The sequence below is a fragment of the Tasmannia lanceolata genome, unplaced genomic scaffold (genome assembly GCF_043159265.1).
Source record: "Tasmannia lanceolata isolate RefF3 unplaced genomic scaffold, GAP_Taslan_0.1 ptg000029l, whole genome shotgun sequence".
NCBI lineage: Eukaryota > Viridiplantae > Streptophyta > Magnoliopsida > Canellales > Winteraceae > Tasmannia > Tasmannia lanceolata.
In genome coordinates, this window is record NW_027518706.1 from 933,933 (window position 1) to 949,683 (window position 15,751).

Genomic DNA, 15,751 nt, shown 5'->3' on the forward strand with positions numbered 1-15,751 from the left:
TTTATTTATTTTACCCTCTTTCTTCATTTTCTTCTTCTCCATACACACCGGGGCAGCAGTATTACACCCGTCTCAAGTTATTCAAACATCCCCGCCTTCATCATCCCCTTCTCGGCTTCATCAGTTCATTGGCAACTCGAAGTCTACAAGAGGGGCAGTCCTAAACTCATTTTCTTTATTAGATATGATTCATTGTATTTGTTCTGTTTTGTATGATTTCTGCTCTTCACTTACATTGTCATTAATCTTATAAGAAGACACAGGACTATTTTACTACTGCTGCTTGGATTTACTTGGATTTATTGAACAACTCGCTTTAAGGGTTAGTATTTACATTGCTCTGTACTTCGCTTTACCGTTTTTTTTGGCTCACTCATTTGTTGCCTGCCAAAGGATCAAGCACTTCCTTCACGACGGTCTTGTACATTGATAGCAGACCATACTATTCGCCCCAAATTAGGCCCTAACTACTCCATTTGTCGCGCATCAAGAAGGCCGCTAAGTCAGCCAAAGGGAACCCTTCGTCCTTGGACATCGACCTCTTGACCCGCCAATCAGACAAGATCATTGTAACAGTAAAAAAAAAAATTTGCCGTGCTCGTTACCAATCTCGCCACTTAATAGTTTGGCCAAGCTTTCGGTAACAGGTCAGTACCTTGAGCTTGTTCACAATATAATCCAAATCCTATTCGCAAACTGCCCGACCTAAACCTTGGTTAATATCTCAACACCAAGAATAGGATCAATCCAAACTCAATCGCTAGACCCAATTCAAGACTCAAAATCCTTTTTTCAACCTAATTCGGATTTTAAGCTCACCTCCTGTTGTTAACCCTAAACTCAAAAAAAAAGAAAAGAAGCTTTTCTTAAATCTTTGTTTTCAGAATGCTACTACAAAAGATTAGTGTTAGAATGCATTAGATCAGATCTGAAACGTTGGATTGTAGGGTGGTAGATTAGATGGTTATTTTGTTATATATTGTGAAATTCAAACATAGGTACTTATAAGTAAGGTTGCCAGAGCGGGAATCGAAAGCGAGAATCGAAACGGGAATCGAAAGTGGGAATCGAAGGCTCCCAGTGAAGAATCCTGCTCAAGGTTGCCAGAGCGGGAATCGAAACGGGAATCGAAGCGGGAATTGAAGGCTCCCAGGAAAGAATCCTGCCTCCTTGCTTATAAGTTAGTTAAGTAGATGTGAATCATGTATTTCATGGGAACTACTAGTAAAATTTATCTATAAATACAGTCCAAACAGACCCTGAATGAATTGGGTTTTCTCCCTTATTTCATGTAATTTCAGACATTTTCATGGTATCAGAACAAAAAGGTCCTGAGTTCAAAACTCCTTGATATTAAAAAAAACTCAGATGTAATGGCCAACCTAAAGAAAGGGTCACATGTGCCACGTGTAGGCCAACCTTAAAAAAGAGGGGCCACACATGAAGGGGAGTGTTAAAGTATAAAAGATTAAATAACGACATCTCCAACAACTTAAGCTTTTGTAGTAGTTGGTTTCAGATCTGATCTAATACATTTTAACAATTAGAAAGGGAGATGATAAATTCACACCCCCTTTAGGATGATTCGCACCTCTTTTACCGTGAATTATGGCAGACTTGAATGCTTTTTGACGTGCATATTGGGTGCGAATCATCCTACTGGGGGTGCAAATTTATCATCGCCCAGTAGAAATTATCAACCATTTGAAATTAAACCACTTAGAAATTAGAGAGATTATCAACAAATATCATCAATTTAACACAGGAACTCACGACTACACAGGTGAGAAATCTCTACTTACGTAGATTAGCTGGAGGAGAAATTTAACACAGGAACTCATGAATTCAAGATGGATTGCTTAGGGTTTTGCGCAGTAACTTTAATAAAATCTTCACATGAGCAGTTCGAATTTATGATGTGCACTTTTAGATCTGATGGGTTGGGTGAGGAGTTTTCAGCAAGCTCAATGTATCTAAGACAAATAACCAAACTGGAAAACATAAAAAGGTAATAACAAATAATAAAGGAAAACACTTTGAAAACAGGATTCCGTTTGGAAAATAAAAACGGGAGTGACATCACGGTTGATTTGACCCTTTTCAAGGTGTATTTATTGCTTTTATGGGGATTTGAGCTCACTTACTTTGTCTTTTAGGGGACGTGGCTCTAATAGCTGATCCCTGTTTTTTTTTTTTTTTCACAAAATGGGACCCTGTTCAGTGCTCAGTAGCAAAAATGACTAAGCTACCTTAATAATGCAAGTAGACAAATGAAACCAAATGACCCTACACTAATGGAACAACTGCAGATCGAGGCAAATGTAAATACATAAATGGTATGGAAACCAACATGCATCAAGTTGAGAATTGAAAATGGAGAAATTATATGGTGGCCGACCGTGAAATCACAAGGGCAGAGAGAAAGAGGAAACCTGCCACCTTGATTTTAGATTCAAAGAAGAGTAAAAAAGAGGGGCTTTTGATGGATTTAAAATCAAAGGAGGGGGTGTTTTCTATCTCTGACCTTTACATGTAAAGGTCGGTCACCATATAAAATCTCTTGAAAATGACAAGTGCAAGAAAGTGGCTGGTTCTATCCTCTATCTTCTATCATGTTCAGCATCTCCAACATTATTGGAGATTTTTGAAAAGAATGAAATTCAGCAATGTGTGAAGGGCAATGTTGTTCGAAAGAAAAAAAATGTTAGCCTATGGATCATTGTGAGAATATTCAACGTTGTAATGCATAAAAGTAGATAAAAGAGCTATGGAGATACATGACTAAAGGGCTCATGCAGAACTCTACTAATTAAAACTAAATAAACACAAAAATATAAATATTTATTGAGGGTTTCTAGCAAACGGGATCCCTGAAAAAAGCACGATGTTCTCTATCATGACACGTGCACAAACAAACAAAAAAGTGAGCATGCAACCCCACAAATGCAAAACAGAATGTGAAAATGGCCTAATTGATCGGTCATTTTCACCCCTTCTTTATTTTCAGCATTGGATCCCGTTTTAGAAGTGTTTTCCACTTATATATAAAAACACTTGCAAGAAACTTTGCGTTCTTCTCCCTTCTCTAAATGTAGAGAAATTATATGATGCCCGATCGTGAGAATGTAAAGGGCAAGTAGAGACAAAACCTGCTGCCTTGATTTTTGAACCAAGGAAAAGTCAGAAAAAGGGCTTTCTCTTGGATTAAAAATCAACGGAGAGATAGTTCCGCCCTTTATAATCTCACGGTCGGGCATCATATAAGTTCGCCTAAATCTATACACTCCTCCTCACTTTTTTTTTGTACCTTTTTTACATATTTTTTACTCTATAAAAATGACTACATATTTATTGACACAAATAACTCCTAAAATAGACAACCACATTAAACACATAATTTTTGTTACCATGTGTCTTTTTGGTAACCCAAACAATTTTATAGACATCCCCAAGAGACTTTTGGATAATCTAACCTAATATAAAGGACTCTAGAAAACATAGAAAGAATCTTCACTTTTCGATACATCACAAATACCCTAGAACACCACAATGACACTTCAATTATCAAGGCTCATTATTTTTTATTTAACAAATTCCAACACCTTTTCTTAAATCAAAATTCTTAAAACCAAAACAAATCATAAAATCTCATCATCTGTCCGATAATCTACACCTGCTGAAATCTTCATCTTCAATTTGGTAGCTATACGTTGCAGAAGGTTGATGTGAATCTTCATAGCTTCTACTTGTTCTTTTCTCTTTCATGAGATTGTGATAATTTGCATCAAAGAAAACAAAAGAGTAGCCTTTCTGTACGAAATGAATGGCGACTTATGCCGTACTTTCTTAAGCTTTTTTTTTTTGAAAGGTAATATTATAAATAAAGGAAAAAACAAAAAAAAACAAGATACCAAGATGGAACTCCCATATTTACAATAGAAAACGAGAAGACAAAAGAGACAAAATATACAATCAACGGCACACCACTCCTCAAGGAGGAAGGTGGTCAAACCACCTAATAGGACCACTAGATACACCACGCTTGGCAAGCACATCCGCCTTATCATTTGCCGATCTTCTGACCTGTTGAAAAACTCATTAAAAATCCCATTATTTTCAACTTCAACCGTAGCTGTATTAAAACAAAAATACTATAAAAATCCTCTCCCTTAAACCTGTAAAATTTTACACCTTAAGCATCCCAAAAACTTTTTAAAATATGTCATACTTCTAAACTTAGCACATGAAGGAAAAAATTGACTTGAAATTCAAATTTCAGAGAAAAATTTCACTTTGCCCGACAAATTTCTCAACACCCCTAGACGAAAGAAACATCTTGTTGTTTCTTCAACAATTTCTTATCCCTAATGGACCTTTCGATAGAATTCGAACCTAGATTAAGTTCTAGCCATCTATTAGAGAAAAATAATGAATTGATCTTGTAGGATTCCCAAGAAATTCGTTGATTTCTTTTGGAACATACAGGGCGCGTGTTTGGCTACCATGAATTTTGTTTCATGATAAACTAGTGTCTCCAAATGGTGAGAGAGGGGTATGGAGGGTGAAGTGGCTAAAAATCAGGAAAATAGTGTCTCCAAGTGGTGAGAAGTGACTAAAATCAATAAACAAAAAACTCTCCCCAAAATAGGATCGACCTTTTACTGATTTTAAGTCACTTCTCACCCTCATCTCAATCGTGCCCTCTCAAATTTTCCTTCCCTACCCCTTTCTCACCACTTGGAGACACTAATTTATCATGAAAAAAATTCCTCGCTGCCAGACATCTCCATAGCATCAACTTGCTTTCCCTACCAGTTTTCCTTCTCTTAGGATGCACGGTACCTGCCTTTTTATCATGTTAATCCATCCATCCAAATTAGTGATCTAAAAGCTTATCATCATACGATAAAAGTGAAAAAGGAAAAGAGAATGTAAATTATAAACTATACTACTGACATTGCATCCAAAGAGAATAATGTAAATTATAAACTATACTATTGAGATTGCATCTAAAGCTTATTATCCAAAGAGAATGTAAATTATAAACTGTACTTTTTTAGGTTAAACTTCGACGGGCAAGTTTAGGGATCCTTAGGTCAACTGGGGTAGGTGGACTTTTGTGAGCTCACGATGGAACAACAATATGGGCATTTTCAGGCCCCATTGGAATTTGCAGATTCCAATGACGTGGAGGTTAGAACAGTGTTTATCAAGAGATTAGGATGATTGATTCTATCATGATGGATAAAGTCACAGGAGAGGGAGACTCTCATAACGTGTTAAAATGGGTTAAGGGCAATCTTTCCTATCCTTGGAAGTTTGCGCAGTGGATTTGTCATGCCCCAAACCCCACCCTGGGTGTAGGACATGGCAGCGCCGTACACCTGCAAGACAAGTCTCACAAATGCACAGGGCTACAAAGCAGATAACAGAAATAACCTGGCATTTCATAATATATATATATATATATATATATATATATATATATATAGGGGTTGATTTTTCTAGTCGGCCGACTAGAAAAGTTTTCTAGTCCGTCCGCTAAAAAATCAGTGCGGGCCCACAGTTTTTGTGTGATCTGAAGCATTCATTTAATAGGCCCTGACATGGATAGGGTGTGCCCAAAAAATCAGCTCCATAGGATCATCCCAACCCTACGATTTGTGGAGGTTAAAATGGATGGGTATAAAACTTCACTAATTTGTCCAATTTTTAGCTCCACAAATCGAAGGGTTAAGATGATCCTATGGAACTGATTTTTTGGGCACACCCTATCTATGTCAGGGCCTATCAAATGAATGTTTTGGATCATCCAAACATTGTGGGCCCACTGTGTTTTGGGTCGGCGGACTAGAGAAGTTTCTCTAGTCGGCCGACTAGAGAAACTTTTGTCATATATATATATATATATATATATATATATATATATATATATATATATATATATATATTCAATCTAAGCGAACCCATCAGAGTCAAGTCAAAATCTCATCTCTCCCCAAGAGTCAAACAAATAAATAATAATGTCTTTACATTTTATTCAAGGTACTCACTTCCTAAAGAATCTGAAAACAATTAAACTAAATCAGTCTCCTGAGCCAAAATCCAAATCCCAGCTAAGCGTCCTGTTTCTCGTTAATCTCACGAGGGCCAAGACCTGAAAAATATTAAATAACCACAGTCAGTTGAAAAGCTTAGTACATAATAAAGCACTACTCTAAGCACAGTCTAACATGACAGGATTCAATAGGATCAGATAGTCAAAGTCAACACTGAGTTCAAAGGTCTTAGCTGATTCATAGGCACAAACAATTATAAGTGCATGTCAAATATGACTCTGAATTAAAGGTGCTTAAAGCAAATTCAAAGTCTAAGTTCGGATCAAAGTCAGAGATTTCAGAGTTCATATACAGAAGGTTTAGAGTTCAAATACACTTCAGAGTCATCGGCATGGTTCAGAAGACATGTTATTGCTTATACACCGACAGTCCACGGTGTTCGGAATCGATTCCTGATGTTCAGATACAAGCCGACAGGGCCAACATTTTATCCCACTGACGGGCCAGAAGTTCTAGTGTACTACCCCCACGATGGGTCCAGAGTTTGCCAAATGTTTTACCCCCATATGGCAGGGTCCAGAAATCATCGAAGCCTCCACAGAAGTGTTCAAAAGTGTCCAAGGTTCATATTCAAATAGTTCTAAGTATTCAGAATTCAGACTGATAAGTTCAATGGTTCAAAGTTCAGAACAGATATTCATAACAGTTATTTCTAAGGTTCAAAATAATAGTGGTAAAACACTAAATAGGCCAAACAGAAACAGACATACTAGACCAAGGCTAGTTCAGAAGTTCAAAGGTATCAATACAGATTTATAAAGTCAGTACTGATTCTAAAGGGAAACCGGGTTTATAATACCCAAAGTAGTACGTTATTACGTACCTCAAAGATGCTCGATTCCTTAATTCGGATTACGATTTAATGTCCTGATCTGAACATAACATAATAACAAATAAGGGCCCAAAAAGGTAACCCATTCTATGGCTATTTCTTGTAATTTGGTGATATCATTTTTGAAAAGTTTTCAAAACTTATTAAAACTATTTTAAATAGAAATATGACATTTTCGGCATATCCGTAGAGTACAAGAGCGTCGAAAACGGCTGAGAAACGAATAAGTTATGAATTTCCGAAGTTTTGGAAAAATTGTCGCGTCGGTTGTCCGAGAATTACGGACGTCCGGGAATACAGATGTCCGAGGTTCTACTGTCGCCAAACGTGGGACTCACGGACGTCCGCCATTTTCCGGATGTCTGCCCCAAGCGCGGACCCAGATTTCTCCATAACCCGATTTTCCCCCCTTTTGCACTAAAACGGTCATAACTCTTTCGTTTGGGGTTCAAAACGCACGAGGTCGGATCCGATGGATTCGTATCGACGAGAGGAACCCATTAAATCCGATTTCACGCTCCGAATTCCATATGTATAATTTAAGAGAGAAATCACCAAAGATTCTATGTCGAATCTCCAAAGTTCTAGTTTCTGAATTCATATTCATATATGTTGATTTTGAGTTATTTGGCATCGTAAATCAACATCGAATCCAAGAAAACTCAAGATCAAACCAAAGATTCTTATTTATAATTCATATAAATCAAAGATCTTATTTCTTTTCTCTTTTCAAACCCTTATTTTAGGATTTCTAACTATCCAAATATTTCATAGTTCATAGATCTTACGTGGACTCGCGGCTTCGACTCCGAAATCGCGACCTCTTTGGTCTTCTCATTCTCTTTCTCTGATTTCTATCTCTGGAGCTTAATAAAACGTTTAGGGTTTGTTTAGCCACAAAAGATGAATTTATAGGTTTTATTAGGAAGCCCTAATATGAGTTAAACATGAAAAGACAAAAACGCCCCTCTTTTAAAGAGGGGGACGAAAATTTAAGTGAGGAGTATTTTTGGGTATTTGCAGGATTGAAGAGATCTCGAATCGGGTGGCTGAATCCTCGATCTCTTTCCATCATGTATGTCGGTTGGCTAACAGTGAGGCCGATACACTAGACAGGAAGGGATCATCAAGGGCGGTTTTGGAAACTTTTGATTTCCTTCCTCCTTGATAGATATTGGTCTTGTATTCTTTGTATTTTTTCTTTCTTTGTTGTCATGTACTTGATCATCTCGATCACCGGGGTGCTTCCCGGTTTTCTTTTGTATTTTTAATATAATTCTTTGCCATTCCAAAAAATAAAATAAACTATACTATTGAAATGAGACCCTTCTTTTCTCTCTTTTCAGATGATTATATTCTCTTCAAGAAAGAGATGATATTTGTTACAAAACTGTATCAACATATAACTACTGAAAGGGGAATGAAAGGAAAAGGTGGCCTCTTTTTTATTTATCTCTGAAGCCTTTCACACACACTCTGCTTATTGTTTCAATTAAGAAGACAAAAACATGGTTACTCCTTTTCTGAAGAACAAGTATATATATAATACAAATTGCTCTAGTGGGAGCTGCTAGGCAACAAACCAGGAGTGTAAGGAACTCCAGTATCGTTGATCCATTGGTCCCCTTGAATGAAGACGCTGGCCGTGAATTTAGTGGCACGCTCGACCGTCATGGTCGAGGTCTTAACACCGCGCCATTTCACCCTCTGTGTTAGAGCTGCACCAGGTCCTCTATTATCAAATTCAGCATAAAAACAAGTTTGTAGACGAAAATCTTGCATCCATGGCAACCACCCTTCGGGTTTAATCAGATCATCCAATTGGGATTGGATGAAGAAAGTTCGAGAGTATTCTTTCCATGGACGACCGAGGAATGTGGGGATCTTATTCCTTACTGGGTAGTAGTCTGGGTCTGCAACTACAGTGCAATTGTGAAGGATAATAGCTGTGGGCTCACGTCTATCCTTTCTTCCTTGAGCAGTGACTATGTTCTGTTGGGTTTCCATTGGCTTTCTTACTATGATGTTGCAGTTTTGGAAGACTACGGCCGCGTTACCAAAGATGAAATCAATGGTGCCGAGATTGTGCAATCACGGTAGAATTGGCGTTTGGTGTGGGCATAGAGTGTATCTAGTTACCCATCAAATTGGCAGTTGTAGAACACTGATTTGTCTGATTTTACTCTGATAGCTACTGCTTGATGCTTTTGAGGACCCGCAGAGTTCTCTACTCCAAAGTTCTTTCCAATGAAACCCTCTCCAATCACAGCTGTGTAATTTCATTTTATAGAGAAATAAATTAGACACAAAAAGAAGGTACATGCATGCATAAAATAATTGGCACCACCCCATCAAAACATGAGGTGTAAAATGGTTGGCCTCACCCTTTGCATGGGCTTGGGTTGAGATTGTGGACCCAACCCATCAAAACATTGGTAATTAAATGGTGGGTCCCACCTGATACATGGTTTTAAGTGGACTACGTGGGATCCAGCCCATCAAAACAAGTTGTAAATTGGGCCTCGCTAAAAAAATATGGCGGGCCCACTATGTGGAAGGATTTGGTGAAACCCATCTTAATCAAAACATGGGTTTGGATAGAGATGGTTGGCCCCACCATATGCATGGGTTTGGATAGAGATAGTTGGTCCTGTGGTGGACCCCACCCATGGTACTCTTGAGTGTAAAATGATGGGCCTCACCTTAAGAGAATATGTTATGGTAAAATTAAATTCCTTGATGGATGATCTCAAGATCTGGCTCAGTGCCTCTGTGACCTACCAAGAAACTTGCTTGGACGGTTTTGATAACACGACGGCCCGCCTGAGCGTCCATGAAGAAAGCTTTGGTAGGAGCTTCTGAGCTAACAAGCAACTCCCTAGCCATTGTTCGTGAGCTCTCCACTGTTCTTGGTGATTTGAAGCTCCCCTTCTTCAATAGAAGACTCCTCGAGTCCGAGAATGTGAATGGTTTTCCATCATGGGTTTCCGATGGTGGTGGCTAAGGATGGAAGTGGACAATGCAAGACCATTAACGAAGCAATTGCCAAGGTTCCATTGAAGAGTAACAGTACATTTGTGATCTATGTAAAGGCGGGAGGGTACAAGGAACAGGTAATCATTGAGTAGAAAATGTGGAACGTGGTGTTGATTGGAGATGGCCCCAAAAAGACCATTATTACTGGCAGTGAAAACTTCATCGATGGAACGCGCACCTTAAAGACTGCAACTCTCGGTAAGCAACACTGTTATACCATTTTAATTTCATCATCTATCTATCATCCATCAATTCCTTCAATTTGCTTAGATCAAATTCGCCCAATTTGTTCAAGGAACTCTTAAGATCATCAATGGCATATCCCATCAATTCCTTGCAATTCTCAAGAGCCTTTGAGGATCTGGGGTCCTTCTCAGCGTCTTTTAAGACCTGGGATTGTGCCAAGGCCTCTTTCACTTTATCTACTGCGACCTTGAAAGCGAGCTTTACGAGCTCTTTTGGGTCGGTGGTGTTACCGCCAGCGGCAGATGAAAGGTTGTCCACACAAGCTTGCTTGTAATCTGTGGGCTGGCAGATTGCCTTGATTGCTTTCATGGAGGAGTGGATTTCGCCGGACCACCATCGCTTGCCTCTTGAAGTATAAATGATTTAATAACACTAACTCTACCATCTTAAGCTTTTGGAATAATTGGTAGTTTCACATGGTATCACAACATTAGTTTGAAAATTTATGAATAGAGTCATCACGTTTGAGTGAATGTTGCAAATCAGGTCTGCCATCAATGTCTGACCAAAAAGCCCATGGTTGATTTTTTTTTACTCATTGAAAAAGACCAAAAATGTCCCTATCCATGAAAAATTGCCTTGTAAAAGACCCAAATACCTATGACCGTCAATGATATTGATACGTTTTGAATCAAAGGTGGAGCATCATCTATTCTATATATATAAAGCTGAATGTGGTAAGCTGAGGTGGCACCACGTGGCACCCCTACTGCATAAAAGGAATGTTGCATACTTTTGGCTTCTTTCCGTTTTTATTTTCATAATTTATTGCTGATTTATTGCCCCGTTTTCAATTTTTAAGTTGAGGGCTGTCAAATCGGAGATTTGCACAATAAATCTGGTTCAACTCTTATTCTTGCGCTTTCATGATATAGCAATAAATTGGTTTTTAATAGAAAACGTAATCCTAACATTAAAAGTTAGGGATGTTTTTTTTTAATATAGCAAATTTAGGAGGCCGAGATGGACCACCCATATCTACAATAGGAAGCAAGAAAGAAACACGAACGAAGAAAAAACAAAATACAGATAAAACCCCTTTTCAGGGAGGAAGGTGGTCGAACCACATAATAGAACCACCGGAGACATCACGCTTAGCTAGCGCATCCACCTTATCATTTGCCGATCTTCTAACATGTTGAAAGCGGATAGCGGACCCCGCAGTTAAGTCCTCAATCTCATTCGTTAAAAGTTAGGGATACAACATAATAGTTATCTTTCCTCCACTTTTTAGGAAACTATTAACATAGCTTCTTAATAGCAGTCTTCTAAAACGTGTCTATTCAACTTCTTACAATTTGTAGGAGTTACAAAACGTTTCCCCATGAAATTATACATTACATCCCCTTATCCTGTTTTACTGTTGTTCTTCTTAGTAATATTCTTTTGGCTTAGATCATCAGTTCATTTGTTGGTCAGTAGATTTGCCGGGCTACAAAAATGGGAGTCATAGGATGATCCTAACCCTTCGATTTGTGGGCCCATATTTGGACGGCATGGTGTAGAAAACACCACAACCCTTTGGTAAGATCATTGCTTACAATGCAAGCATTAGCAATAACTGGCCTTCTTTTGACAAATCATAGAAAATATAACAAACAGATTCATTGACAAATAATTGAAATTATTTGCTTTACCATGTTTTAAGCAGTTTTTGCATTTCTATTTTCTTTGTCACTTTGCATGGGGTTTCTGATAATATTTCATTATTATTAGAATCAAATAGTAGTTTATTATAAGAGAAATCATTAGGATCATGAGAACGACTACTAGAAACTATATTTATCTTGCTCTTACAATTTTTTCTTCCCCATTAGTACCTAATTATTTTGTACAATTAGCTTTATTTTTTTTCCCTTTTTTGTAAATTCCTTTCTATTGTTTGCTTTATTTTTTAGCTGTGTTGTTTAGTGTTAATTTCTTCCTATTATAGCTTATTTTTATTTTTTTTAATTTCTTTATATTTTGGGCATTTTTTTGCTGTATTTTTTTTTGTAAATTCCTTTCTATTTTTGGCTTTAAACTTTCGTTGTATTTTTATTTATTTCAATTTTGCTTTATATTTATTGTTAATTTCTTCCTAATTTCGGCTTCATTTTTATTTTTTTAAATTTCTTCCGAATTTCTGATTAATGTCTGATATTTTTTTTATTTTTTTTCGTAACTGTTTGTGCTAATGTTCTTATTTTGCTTCATTCTTTCTAAAGTTAAGTGTTTTTGTTTTGGATTCATGTTTTTTTTGGTGAGATTTTGTGAATTCCATTGTTTTTGCACTTAAATTTGTTATGTATTTCAATTATTAAGTATTTCAATTATTAAGTATTTCAATTATTCAATATTTTTGGTTCAAAATATATGTACTTGCTTCCTTGGATGGTTTTCTTATGGCCTCTTCTGTTGAAATCTTTCCTATATATTCTGTATGAATGTTTCTTCTTTCTTTTCTTATTATTTAAATTTTTTATTTTTTATAAAGCTTTCTTTTTTGGACCGCCCCGTACATTGCACGGGTCTGCAACTAGTTTCTATATATAGTAGCCTTCTTAGGACTTCTTAATAGCAGTCTTCTAAAAGCTTAAGTCATAATCGTTGTTTTTCTTAGGACTTTGCAACAGTAGGTATCACTTCGCCCTTCACTCTGTTGTCCATTTACTCGTGTGCTTGCACCAGGAAGACAAAAGCTAACACATAAGAGTCCTTATTTAGATGGCAATTGCCATTCTTATCAAACTTTCCCATATTTTATTGGGAAAACTACTAAAAACCCCTTAATCAAAACCTATATACAAGAAACCCCCAAAATTTTGTTAATTACCAATAACATTGTCCATTGCCATATTTAGCTTTTAAGTTTTTCTCTACCCGTTTTACCCTTAATACAGTTAGTTAAAAGATGATGTAAAAATCCAACTCTCTCTCTCTCTCTCTCTCTCTCTCTCTCTCTCTCTCTCTCTCAACTGAAGCGATTTTCCTCCCACCATCGCGGTACGTCTCTCTTATTTTTTTTGGTAACTTCTCTCCTCTCTTAATCGAATACACCATCATAGATTCTTGGCCATGCTGTGCATATATGGGTGTAAAATAATGGGCCCCACATGGAGATGAGGTGGGTGGGACACCATAATGGTGTAATATGGTGTCCCACCCACCTCATCTTCATGTGGGGCTCATTTTTTTTCACCCATCCATAGAATGGCGAGGGGTGCAACTCGGGTTGGGTTGAGACCAACCCGAACCCGACCCGACCCGACCTGAGTTCCAACCCGAACCCAACCGGACTTCAACCTGACCCGACCCGAGATTTTTAGCTTAAATTTTTTTTAAAAATATTAAAAAAGTTGGGTTCACTTGGGTTGGGTTGCCCAAGCCCTCAACCCAAACTCAACACAGGTTGAGAAAACCCAACCTAAACCCGAACTCAACCCAACCCGACTTTTACACGGGTTGAACCCGTTGGGTTCGGGTCGAGCCCGCCCAAGTTGCGCCCCTAGAATGGGCCAACAATGTTATCCATGGTAAAATAATTGTACACCTCATTTTCATGCGGGGCCCACCATTTGTACCCTTCAGGGCAGGGCCGACAATATCCACCCAAGCCATGGGTGGGACCTACCATTTTGCACCTATGGGTTGGCACAATATCTCCACACATATAACCCATCAAAAAAAAATATCTCCACACATATCCATGCATCGGGTGCACACTATTTTTCCTCATGTTTTGATCGGTGGGTCCACCTGCATAGGGGTGGGCCCAATATTGTACACCTCATCTTGATGTGGGACCCATTATTTTAGACCCATATATGCATACCATGGGTCAAGAATTCCATGATGATGTATTTAATTAAGAGAGGAGAGAGAGTTACCAAATAAACGAAGACAAACGTACAAGGATGGTGGGTAAGAAATGTCTTCAATAGAGAGAGAGATTATAGATTTGAATTTGTACCCAAGCGTAGTATTAAGGGTAAATCAAGTAAAGAAAAATCTTAAAACTTAATTGTGGCACAAGAAGATATTATTGGTAATTAAGAAAATTTTGAAGGATTTCTTGTATAAAGGTTTTGATTTAGGGTTTTTTTTAGTAGTTTTCCATATTTTATAGGTAATTAAGAAAATTTTGAAGGATTTATTGTATATAGCCTTCGTGGCCTATGCTTTATTAAGTCCATCTTCTTATTTTGAGGAGCATGTCGTTGTCTCTATTTGTTTTAGTTAAGGCATTATTAGTCTTAGTTATATACTACTTGATTGATTGATGATACATTTCATGTCACCCTAATTACACTTTTGATTCTCTACTATTTGTAATTAATAATCGATTTTATCAATCAAAGTGATGATGTTCCAAAAACAGAAAAAATAATTTTTTCTATGTAAGTTACCAAACATGAGCTCTAGCTCATATAAGCTTATATGAGCTCTAGCTCACAAACACTTTTTGAGTATTTAGAATCAGAATTAGAATTAAAAACATAATCAAGAATCAGAATCAAAATCAAAATGAAGTCTAAGTTCCATAGAACTAATTATTGTTCTAAACTTGATTCTTCACTCATTACTGATTATCGGGCCCAAGAGTGTCAAGTCCAAAACTAGTATAAGAGTCATACTTTTGCTAAAGAGAGACTTAGGAGGGCAAAATTATGAAAATACCCTCAAGGGCCGGCTATCCACCCATGGTCATGGTTGGAATTCAGTAGAACGTCAGCAACTACAAGAAGAGAATGTCTTCCGCTTCAACCCTGTTCATAATCAAGATATCTCCCTCTTTTGGCATGAAACAGCAGGTAAGTAATCGACTATCTATCGTCTCTTTCTATTTCATCTTTTGATTATTCTTTTTTTTTTTCTCACATGGGTATCGATTGAATCTTCTCACAGTACAAGGAGTGACAGCGTAATTATTGAATTGGGTTCTCACTATTGTTGATGTTTTGTGAGGAGAAGGGATTTTTGATGGATTTTTTCATGTCTCCTTCCATAGAAAACAAAGCTCTTGTGCTTCTTCTTCACTTTTTTATCTTACTGTTTCTGAGCAATATATGCTATGGTGTTGAAAGTGATATTCAGTGCTTAGTATCTCTAAAAAAATCACTGGATGACCCATTTAATTACCTAGAACCTTCTTGGAATTTCAACAACATGACTGAAATGTTCATCTGTATATTCATTGGCATTGAATGCTGGGACGACTATGAAAGTAAGGTCCTAAACATGAGACTCTAACATGGGCCTGAAAGGCCAATTCCCTTTGGGACTTGAGAACTGCACCAGTTTGACAGGATTGGATCTCTCAGGCAATGATCTTTCTGGAGCCCTCCCTCAAAAAATCTCTAAAATGATCCCCTTTGTGACAATCCTCGACCTTTCCTATAACTATTTCTATGGTGAAATTCCCATGAACCTATCAAGTTGTACATATCTAAATTTCCTTAACCTCCAACACAACAAATTAACAGGTCAAATCCCTTGGCACCTCAGCCTGCTCAATCGATTGACCACACTTAATGTT

General features: G+C 37.5%; 1 pseudogene; it reads right to left on the reverse strand.

Annotated features, from left to right (window-relative positions):
* Positions 1-8,508: 8,508 nt before the first annotated feature.
* LOC143859404 (putative pectinesterase/pectinesterase inhibitor 21 pseudogene) lies at positions 8,509-13,070 on the reverse strand (annotated as a pseudogene).
* Between the last annotated feature and the right edge of the window lie 2,681 nt (positions 13,071-15,751).